Raw genomic sequence first — 11,928 nt, 5'->3', positions numbered from 1 at the left:
CAGAGAAAAAATTTGCTTCTATTTTAAGATATGGAACTTTTTTTCCACTTCGAATTTAAAACTACTCTCCACCCTCTAGGGAAAACTTGTCCTAACTTTCCGATAAGCTTAATATTCCAAGTCTCCTGTAACATGACGATTCAAATACATTGAAGGTGAAGAGCTAATCTGTTTTTAAATGAACGTCGATAATTTTCAAAAGACAATAAACTGCATCTAAAATAGTTTTGCATTTGAAAAGTGAAGACTTTTGAAGATTATAGATTCTGCATATGTTAGCAAAATAAAGAGAATTGTGGAAATTATCCAGAGAATTCAGGGAGAATCAAAATTTATAAAGAAAAAAAGATTAAAGTCTTTTTTTAAAGTATGAGATTTGACAGTGCTCATGAATCAGATAGTAGTCATCACTCCTGCAGGAGAAACATGATAGTAGGTGAAATACACATGAAATAAGTATGATAAATACTTCTAAATTTGATTTGATGTTTATGCTCTTTGAAATTAAGAACCAGCCTCTTCCTTACCAGTATTCAATATAGTAGACAGTTTATCTTTCTTTCTCCCCTTCTCCCCTTAACTCTTTCCTTAATTGACACCATCCTTTCTTGGGTTTCCTTCTATCTCTCTGCCAAATCCTCCTCACACTCCTTGTGAACCCCTATTTCCTTTTGACTTCTAATTGTTGCGTTTCCCCAGGATTTAGTCCTGAGCTCTCTTTTCTTCCTTATTGCCCTCTTTCTAGGGGATCTCTTCAGTTCCCATGACTTTAAATTCCATTTATATGCTCCCGAATACCAACTTTACACCCAAAACCTCTCCTCAGAGTTCTGGTTTGCAGGTTCCTGCTAGCTATCTGCTCTCAGGCATCTCCCAGCATCTCACAAGCAACAAGGCAGTCCCAAACCGCACAATCAAGGCAACCCACCACTCTTATCTCCCCAAACTCCTCCACTTCAGCAACGATACTCATTCTGGTTACACCGTATCAACACAATCTCTCTGTCATTTCTACATTGAAAATGTACATTGAATCCTTCCACTGTTCTTCACTTCCACCACTGACACTCTAGTCTAAGCTACCATCTCACATTGACTATTTTGCAGGCTTCTCTACTGGGTACTGACATAACTCCAAAAACCGGTTTTCTCCACAACAACTACAGTCATCTTCTTATATCACAGATCGTTACTGGCTGCCTTTCCTTCGAGTTAACAAGCAAATTTTAGACCCTACTGCAAAATGGCTACTCTGGATTGCCATGAGTTTGACCTGATCTGTGAACATGTCACTTTTCTATTAAAACCCATTCATTGGCTTCCTACTGCATGAGAATAAAATCCAAACTCCTTACCATGGTCTACAAAGACCCCATATGATTTGGCTATTTCCTGTCTCACAAAACTCAACTATCTCCCGGCCCCTTCCCCTTTCTCACTACTCTGCAGCCACACTGACCTTCTTTCAATACTCAAAGGCCCCATGCTTTTTCCATTCTCAGGAACTTTACATATGCTGTTCATCTATTGCCTTCCTCTACAGCCCAGTGCAGTGGTGAGAGGAGGGGCTGGCTGGGCTTCCTGGGTCGAGCAGGGGCTCAGAAAGCTGTGAAACTCCCTTATTTCCTGCATCAGGACTTACTTTGGTCCTGGATGGATAATATTGAAGATACATGCTTAAACTATTCCTAACACCAGGATTTCTGCATGTGTTTTCTTCCCCAAGAAAGCCATAAACAGCGAAAATTTTGCTGTAAGTTTCTCTGTGTCCTCTCTCCCTCTCTCCCCTTCCCCCTCCCCGGAAACTAAAGTAAAAAGAATGTTAACTGGCCATTTTTCTGTGACCAGTGGACTTTATCTATACTCCCAATCCCAATTCCTTGTGAACATACTTTGTAAAATCCTGTAAGATGCTGTCTCCTTTGCCATGCCGCTGCGAGGTCATAAAATAAATAAAACCTAAGTTGCAATTCCGGTTTTCCTTAAGATCTAAGACATGTCACAAATGGTTGTCTTTTTTTCTCGCTCTGGTAACATCTTCCCGCTGCATGTATTTCCCACCTTAAAGAGTTTAAAAGGCAGTTGTATAATCTAACTCTGGCTACCCATTCGGGAGGGACCCCTTCCACGCTGTGGAAGCTTTGTACTTTCACTCTGCTCAATAAAGCCTACCGCTTTTTCTATCAGTCCTTGTGTCTATCACTCGCTGCGGTCAGCTGCCACACCAATTCTTTGGTGTGGCTAGGCAAGAACCTTACGTGTTACATTTTGGCGAGCCAGCCAGGAGTCTCCAGGAAAGGCATCTAGATCGTCACATGGTGAGGATGATCGGACCTCTTTCACTTGCTATTCTGTCTTGTCCTTCCTTAGAATTCGGAGGCTAAACCGGGCACCTGTTGGCCACTTAAAGGCGATTAGCACGGCCACCGGACTAAAGACACAGGTGTCAGGCTGTCCGGAAAAGGGCTCTCTGACAACCCCTGACCCTTCGGGGTTGGGAGCGTTGGGTGGCCGGTTGGCCTGGAACCAGTTCCAACTCTTTTGCTTTCTGTGGTGGTCCCAAGGTACACCGGGAGTGCTCAGCAGACGTCTTAGTCTCCCAGATATCCTGGTTGAGACCATGGCCCCACCAGAGGCTCCCCCTGCACAGGTTACTGAGCGTGAGACAGCCACATCTTCTGACTCCTGCCTCCTGGGTCCTAATGTCCGCCAGTTAGACTTCTTTCCTAATCTCAAAAGCAAGGTTATTCCCGCTAGGCAGGATCAAGATTCCCTATTTAGAAGTCTTTAATTCTTCAGGTGGTGCCCAAAAGATCCCTGTTCATGGTTCCCTCCAGGGTTTAGGCAGGTGTCGCCATTTGATGGCTATTTTGAAGGGCCAGTTCCCCACCATGGTGTATGGTCCCCCACATCAGGACAATTTAAAGGCAGGTCTGTAATTTTCATGTGGATAATAGAAGCCTTAGGGCATTTCCTCCATTGCTCCCCAGATAAATTTTCCCCTTCCTTGGTGCCTCTCAAGTACAATCTGTGGTGCATAGGCACAGGTCTTAGAGCCATTGAATTGTTGTTTCAACCATTCAATAATTGGTATTGGATGGAAGAAAATATGGTCAACTGGGACACAGGATACTGGTACCGCCTTGAGAGGGGGGCTTACTCCTTTGATGGCAAATGGGGACAGAAGGCTAAAGTACAGCAGCTGTTCTCGGCCCTGGCCTAGAGGACATCCACCACCTCCTTTAAGCTTACTAAGCCTCCTGTGGCTAATTCAGAGATTTCTCCTTGAAAGACGGTTTTATGGCCAGGCCCACATAAATTGGGCCTTAGTATGCAAGCATCAGTGGTGCCCCTGACCCAAGCCTTGCCACCCTGGAACAGGTAGGATGTGTTGGGAGAAGGACCACGATAAATCCAACAGTCCTTGTGCTCCATTTAGTGGTCAATGGGCCCATGGCAGGGGCAAGGGAAGTTTCCATCCTGCTGGTAAGCATGGTTAAATGCTGTAGATGGAGAGCTCAGGAAAAGCGGCCATGAGCTTTGAGCACAATTGGACCTGACCCTTAGGGGATGCCCTAAGGGAAGACGAGTCCCGGGACTAACCAGGGGTGCGGGCGTCCCTGTGTTTAAAATTCCAGATGGGCATCACACCTTCAAAACTGGACACTCCCTTAAGATGTATCCTGAATTACTGGAACAAATTCAACCCTGAAACCTTAAAAAAGAAGCGGCTGATTTTCTTCTGTACCAATGCCTGGCCACAGTACTCCTTACAAAATGGAGAAACTTGGCCCCCTGAGGGAAGTATTAATTATAACACCATTCTACAACTAGATCTTTTCTGTAAAAAGGAAGGTAAATGGAGTGAAGTCCCTTATGCACAGGCTTTCTTTGCCCTTTGTGACAATACTGCCCTGTGCCAAGCCTGCAAGCTTTGCTCAAATGACAAAGGCCCACAATTGCCTCCATACTCAGGGCCTCTTCCCTCAGCCCCACTCTCCTCAGTCTGTGTCTCTATCACTCGCCGCAGTCAGCCGCCACACCAATTCTTTGGCGTGGCTAGGCAAGAACATTAGGCATTACAGTGGCACATGCCCGTAGTCCAGCTACTCAGGAGGCGGAGGCAGTAGGATTGCTTGAGTCGAGGAGATCTGAGCTATATCACGTGGTGACTGTGCCTGTGAATAGCCACTGCACTCTAGCCTGGACAATATAGTGAGACCCTCATCTCTAAATAAATAAATAAAAATAGAGGTCTTCCTCTGCAATACGTAATACTATGTATTATGTGTTTGTTTCCTTCGGTGCACTTAGCGTAATTTATATTTATTTACTTGTCTATTCTGTTCTTGTTTTGATACTCTTTCTAGACTGTTAACACTCTAAGGGCAAGGATTACATTTGTTTTATTCCCCAAAATACCTAGAGCTTAGTACAGTACCTGTCACAGACTAGGCCTTCAAACATTTCTGTAGAATGAGTAAAGGAATGAAGAAATGAATAAGCTGTGGAAATTACAGAGATAAAGTGTTTTATCAAATTCTTAGGGAGTGAATAAAACTAGTCAACTTCTTAGCATCTGGAAACTCAGTGGTGGGTGGCTGTAGTTTGCTACTTAGAACTTGATACACTTTAGGGAAGCAATTATGTTCTATAGCAACATTTTCATGTCTGGAGAATATTAAAAGTTTTGTCATGTAACCTTTCAAAATGTCAAGTGCCTATTGTATTAAGGTTTTTAATGTTTTTAAATGACTTAGGCTAAACTGCATTCTCATTATTTACTCACAAAACCCTTGCATGACCCCGAGGAATAGAGTCAAGACCTACAAATGAAGACAAGGAAGTCAGCACACAGAGACTGAAATGGCCTGTCCTGTCATTGCAGGTCTCCAATTTTCCTGGCATGAGATGGAAAAACACTGTAGCAAGGTGACTGCAGAAAAGAATTATTCACCAGTGTGGGTTGGTACCAAATGACTTTAAGAGTACATGATTCAGTGACTCTCAACATAGTCAATGAGTTGATGTGGCTCCTTGGACTTCTATGCTATTTTCTTTGTTCCAATATAATTTTTTGAGTCCTAAATATTGCTTCTGGAGTTATACAAAATAATAACCTATGCAAGGCCAATGTCAAATCCTTGACAATTTAAAAAAAAACGTATTGAGATCTGCCAGAAAATAGCCTGTGCCCTGCTAATTCCCTCTGAGTGACATTTCAAAGCTGATTACTTAGCCCCACTCAGACAGATATCCCACTGCAATCAACATCCTTCTTGTGTTAGCCTAATAGGGATTTTGCCTTAATAAGAAATATAGAATTGGGTTCTTAGTGATAATTATGATAATAATTTTCAAAAGACAAGTCTTTCCTTTAATAAATAATCCTTTTCTAAGAGCAAGCATCCTTGAATCTTACCTCTGCTGTTTTTCAAATTAACATTTTCAAAAATCAATTTTGATACTTGAGACTTATGCAAGGATAAGCGGAACTCAGAAGTGACAGATTCTGCTTTTATGTGGATATAGATGTGTACCTGATGCCAACAGTAGGGGCAAAATAAGCAAATTTACTCATTAAGGTGTTCTTTAATCTTCAGATGTCAAAGATAACCTCCAATTTATGTTAACCTAAATATCCCGTCTTCCTCCTAAATTAATTAATTAAAACGAACAGAGGCTATCATATCAGCATATTGTTATCATTATAGCTTAAAACAAGACAAGTGATATCTCATTGAGGTTTTGATTTGCACTTCTTGATTACTGATGAGGAGCATTTTTTCATATGCCTTTTGGACATTTGTATGTACTGTTTGGAGAAATGTCTATTCAAGTCCTTAACCCATTTTTAAATCATGTTATTAGTTTCTTTGCTACTAAGATGTAGGAGTTTCTTAATATTTTGGAGATTAGCCCCTTATATCAGATATATGGTTTGCAAATATTTTCTCTGATTCTATTGGTTGGCTTTTCACTCTGTTGATTCCTTTGCTGTGCAGAAGCTTTTTAGTTCCATGTAGTCCTACTTGTTTATTTTTGTTTTTGTTGCCTTTGCTTTTTGGTGTCCTATCCATTGTCTTAATATGCTCAGACTGCTATAACAAAATACTACAAGCTGGGCACTGTGGCTCGTGCCTGTAATCCCAGCACTTTGAGAGGTCGAGGCAGGTGGATCATGAGGTCAAGAGATCAAGACGATCCTGGTCAACATGGTGAAACCCCGTCTCTACTAAAAATACCAAAGTTAGCTGGGTATGGTGGTGCATGCCTGTCGTCCCAGCTACTAGGGAGGCTGAGGCAGGAGAATCGCTTGAACCCAGGAGGCAGAGGTTGCAGTGAGCAGAGATGGCGCCACTGTACTCCAGCCTGGTGACAGAGTGAGACTCTGTCTCAAAAAAAAAAAAAATTTTAAAAATTTAAAAAAATACCACAGTCTGAGTTGCTTATAAACAATGGTAATTTATTTCTATCAGTTCTGGAGACTGGGAAGTCCTACAACAAGGCACCAGCAGATTCAATATCTAGTAGAGCCCACTTCCTCATAGATGGCCATCTTCCACTGTTACTTCCATGTGTTCCATATGTAACCTCACATAACCAACAGGGGTAAGAGCTCTCTCTGGTCTCTTTCACAGGGGCACTATTCCCATTCATGAAGGCTCCATCTTTATGACCTAGTCACCTCCCAAAGGACCCATCTCCAAATACTCTCACATGGGGGATTAGGTCTCAACATACAAATTTGGAATACAAACATTCAGCCTATAGTTTCCATGAAATCATTGTTGAGACCAATGTCAAGAAGCTTTTCTCCTATGTGTCCTTGTAGGGGTTTTATAGTTTCAGGTCTTACACTTAAGTCTTTAATCCATTTCCATTGATTTTTGTGTACAGCACAAAATAAAGGTCTTATTTCATTCTTTTGCATGCAGATATCTTGTTTTCCCACATCATTTACTAGTCTCAAAGAGACTATTCTTTCCCTACTGTGTCTTCTTGGTACCCTTTTCAAAGAAGAGTTGACCATATATGTATGGATTTATTTCTGGAGTCTCTATTTTGTTCCATTGGCTTATATGTCTGCTTTTACTTGAGTACTATACTGTTTTGATTACTTTAGCTTTGTAATATATTTAAAATCAGAAAGTGTGAAGACTCCACCTTGGTTCCTCTTTCTCAAGATTGATTTAGTTAGCTATAGTCTTTTGTAGTTCCATATAAATTGGAAAATTGTAGAAGAGTTGGTAAGGATGTGGGGAAGTTGAAACCCTTGCATACTATTGTTGGGACTGCAGAATGCTACAGCTGCAATGGAAAACACTATGGATGTCCCTCAAAAAATTAAAAATATATTTATCATATCATCCAGCAATTCCACATTGAAACATTTGTCCCAAATAACTGAAATCAGGATCTCAAAGATATATTAGTACTTCCATGTTAATTGACACACTATTTACAACAGCCAGGACATGAAAACAAATCTGTCTGAATGGATAAAGAAAATGTGGTATATACACATAATGGAGTATTATTTGGCCTTTAAAAAGAAGGATATCCTGTCACTTGCAACAACATCGATGAACCTGGAAGACGTTATGTTAAGTGAAATATTTCGGTCACAAAAAAACAATACTGCATGATTCCACTTATATGAGGTATCTAAAATAGTTAAATTCATAGAATCAAAGAGTAGAACAGTGGTTTCCAGGGACTGGGGAAAGGGGGGAATGGAAAATTAGTAATCAACGAACAAAGTTTCAGTTAAGCAAGATGAATTTCTAGAAATCTGCTGTATAACACTGTACTTATAGTCAACAATACTGTATTATACCACTTAAAAATTTAAGAGGGTGATTTCATATTAAGTGTTCTCGCCATAATAAAATAAAATTTTAAAAATACATAAGGCAGGTGGTTGGATGACTTGAGGCAATTTAACACTTCCTATTTCCATCAGCCATCTCCCATTCTACCTCCTATAAATATATAATTAAGTAAAAACAGAACATTTGCTAGGCTATAGCTATAAGTTCACAGCCCTCCTTTAAATTCACATTCCTGCCTCCAAACTGCTCATATATGGAAACTCTGGACCCATCATCGGAGACAGGCAACATGGTGAGGCTGCTAAAACTGTGCAGAGGTTCTTAAAGAGTACAGATGATACAGGAAGTAAAAAGAAATTATTTAGGCAGTTAGGGTAAGAGAGTCCTCGGTAAGGCTTCCCTTTTAACAAAAAGCAGCCCCCAACTAATTTCTTTTCTAACAAAGAACAGCCATAAAATCGAGCTGCAGACATAGATAAGCAAGCTGGAAGCTTGCACGGGTGAATTCCAGCAGCTGTGTCAATAGGAAAAGGCTACCTGGGGGCCAGGCATGTTCAACATGGAGGCTCCATCTTTCCTTTTGTCAACCACCTGTACAGTAAAGGAACAGGCAACATGACGCCGGCCAGGCAGAGAACCCATCTGCATAATAAAAGATCAGCGTGGAGCAGCCAGCTTCTTTACATGCTATGTAAATGACACACCTGGTCTGACCAATCTTTTGGGCCCTATGTAAATTAGACACTGCCTCCTCAAGCTCATCTATAAAACCCCATGCATTTCACCAGGGAACTGGCAACCCATTATTCTCCAGGACCCTGCTCTGCACAGAGAGCTCTTCTCTTTCTTTTGCCTATTAAACTTCCGCTCTTGATCTCACTATGGTGTGTCATGTCCTTGATTTCCTTGGTATGAGGCAACGAACCTTGGGTATTACCCCAGATGAATGACACTGCTTCACAGAGTAAAGAAAAAAAGTTGCCGGGAGTCAGTGGCAGTCCCTACAGTGTTTTTATGACACTGTCTCTTGTTACATCATCACAGGTACACATCCTTTCAGTATCAAGAAGATACCCAAATTTCACTGTTACAATGATGAGAGCACTGAATGAAGTGCTGCAAAAGTAGGTTTCTAATTCTGTCATGCCACTAGTAGCTGCAGATCCTTACCCAAGGTTTTAGTTTCCTCATCTTAAAATGGAATGTGTTGAATTTCTGCTTCTGGGAAAATAGAGTAGATGTATTTTTCCTATTTGTCCTGTTAAACACAATTTTAAAACCCTGAGCTTTACACATAAAACAAATACAAGAAGACACTGAAAGGTAGAGGGAAGACAGACCAACAAGAGATTTTGGGACATAGGAAAAGAAATGGGGATGAGTTTCCTAAATTTTCTTTTAGCCTCATATATCCCAGACTTAGAGCTGAAGAAGCCAATAATATTGGAATACCAGTGGGCTCAAACAAACAAAAAAACCACAACAAAAACCTGCTCTCTCTAGCCAAAGACAGAAAAAGGACAGTCTAGCAAGGCAGAAAGCTTTTAGACAATAAGAGTGAAGCACCACAGTTAAGACTGTGGCCCCAACCTCACTCATGCCTGCAAAGGCTGATTTAGGAGCTGAGACTTTCAATCACACATCACTATAGCTAGATGCCCCAAAACCCCCACCAGAGGGCTGTTTGAGAAGGCCAAGTAACAAGCCAGGACATCCATTCCTGCTGACTGGTTATAAATCCCCTCTCCTCATAGTAACGCTGGAAACCATTTAAGAGTCTGTAGTTCCACCCCCATTCAGCGGTAATGAGGCACCACTCCCTGTCCCTGCTGGAGTGGTATCAGAAAAGGCCCAGAGGATAGTGGGGGCTTTCACCATTAACTAGTAATAATAAGGCCATCTCTACTGCAGTGTCAACAGAGACCACAGGGGGAACCATAAGTCCCACCGTTTCAGCAGTAATGTGAAGCACCTCTTTTCCCCAGGTGTCAAAAGAGGCTGGTGGGAAACTTGGACTTCTACCTCCACCAGGCAGTAACAAAGAGATTCCCTCCCCTTTTCCTGACAGAGAAAGATAGTTAAAGTAAAATGCTTAGATAAGATCCAGAGTCTCATTTAAAAAATATAAAAAGGTTAAGATTTTATTTGAAAATCACTCATCATAACACAAAGACCTGAGCAATGTAGCAAGAACCTATCTCTACAAAAAAATAAAAATAAAAAAATTAGGTGTGGTGGTATGCACCTGCAGTCCTAGCCACTTGGGAGGCTGACACAAAAGGATAGCTTGAGCCCAGGTGATTGAGGCTACAGTGAGCCATGATTGTACCACTGCACTCCAGTCTAGGTGAGAGTGCAAGAGCTCATCTCATAAAAAAATGAAAAATAAAAATAAGACCTTAAACTTAACTAAAAATACTAACAATAATGCCAACAGTGAGATGACACAGGTGTTAAATATTATTAAAATCTTTTTTAATAATAGATTTTAAATTAGCCATCATAAAAACACTTCAATGAACTGTATAAACACTCTTGAAACAAATGAAAAATAGAAAGTCCCAGAAAAGAAATAAAAAATGTAAAAAGGAACCAAAGGGGAACTTTATAACTTAAAAATACAATAACTGAAAAAAAATGAGTGCAACAGTAGAATGGAGGGGACAAAAGAAAGAATCAATAAACTGGAAGACAGAGCAAAAGAAATTACCTAATCTGGCAGGGTATGGTGTCTCATGCCTGTAATCCCAGCACTTTGGGAGGCCGAGGCAGGCGGATCACGAGCTCAGGAGTTCAAGACCAGCCTGACCAACATGGTGAAACCCCATCTCTACTAAAAATACAAAAAAATTAGCCGGGCATGGTGGCAGGCACCTGTAATCCCAGCTAGTCGGGAAGCTGAGGCAGAAGAATCATTGAACCCTGGAGGCAGAGGTTGCAGTGAGCAGAGATCTCGCCACTGCACTCCAGCCTGGGCAACAGAGCGAGACTCTGTCTCAAAACCAAAAAAAAAAAAAAAAAAAAAAAAGGAAAAAAAGAAATTACCTAATCTAAACAACAGAGAGAAAATAAACTAAAAAATAAATGAAAAGAGCCTGAAAGACATGGTGAACTGTAACAAAAGATCTAACATTTGTGTCATCCTAGTTCTGGCGGAGAAGAAAAATAAGATTTCTCTAAGTACTTTAAAAAGTAATAATTTATACTTTAAAAAGTACTCAAAGACACAGTGACTAAATACTGCCCAAATTTGGCAGAAAATGTAAGTCTATAGATTCAAGAGGCTGGGGAAAGCCCAAACAGGACAAAACCCAAAGAAATGCATGAAAAGACACATAGTGATTAAACTTCTGAAAACTATAGACAAGGAAAAAATATTGAAAGCAGCTAGGAAAAAATGACACCTCACTAATGGGGGAAAAATAATTCAAATGACAGTAGATTGCCCATCAGAAATCACAAAGGTCAGAAGCATGAAGAAATCACAAAATATACTGGACTGAATAAAAATGAAAATACAACATGTCAAAATTTGTGTGGCACAGCTAAAGCAGTGATGAGAGGGAAATCTATAACACTAAAAGCATAAGTGAATCAAGAGAAAATTCTCAAATCAATACTATAACATTCCATCTCAGTGACCTGATAAAAGAAGAACAAAATAAACCCAAAACAGGTGGAAGAAAGGAAATGATAAAAAGCAGAAGTCAATGGAATTAAAAACAAAAAAAAAACATAGAAAATCAACGGAACAAAGAGCTGGTTCTTTGGAAAGATCAAGAACATTGACGAACCTCTACACTGCGAGGGTAAAACCACCTACTCAAGCCTCAGCAATGGTGGACGCCCCTCCCCCGACCAAGCTCGAGCGTCCCAGGTTGACCCCAGACTGCTGTGCTGGCAAGGAGAATTTCAAGCCAGTGGATCTTAGCTTGTTGGGCTCCGTGGGGGTGGGACCCGCTGAGCCAGACTGCTTGGCTCCCTGGCTTTAGCCCCCTTTCCGGGGAAGTAAACGGCTCTGTCTCACTGGTGTTCCAGGTGCCACTGGGCTATGAAAAAAAAAAACCTCCAGTATTATTAACAAAGAAAAAGA

General features: G+C 40.9%; 1 long non-coding RNA gene across 1 annotated transcript in view; it reads left to right on the top strand.

Moving 5' to 3' along the window:
- Window positions 1-2,147: 2,147 nt before the first annotated feature.
- LOC130540712 (uncharacterized) overlaps window positions 2,148-11,928 on the top strand; it is a 53,727-nt gene continuing 43,946 nt past the window's right edge. Inside the window, exon 1 of the long non-coding RNA XR_008954705.2 lies at window positions 2,148-2,318. This is a non-coding gene — a long non-coding RNA (uncharacterized LOC130540712). The remainder of the gene's footprint in view (window positions 2,319-11,928) is intronic.

This window comes from Pan paniscus, chromosome 14 (genome assembly GCF_029289425.2).
Source record: "Pan paniscus chromosome 14, NHGRI_mPanPan1-v2.0_pri, whole genome shotgun sequence".
NCBI classification, from domain to species: Eukaryota; Metazoa; Chordata; class Mammalia; order Primates; family Hominidae; genus Pan; species Pan paniscus.
This window is presented reverse-complemented; position numbering and strand designations above follow the sequence as displayed.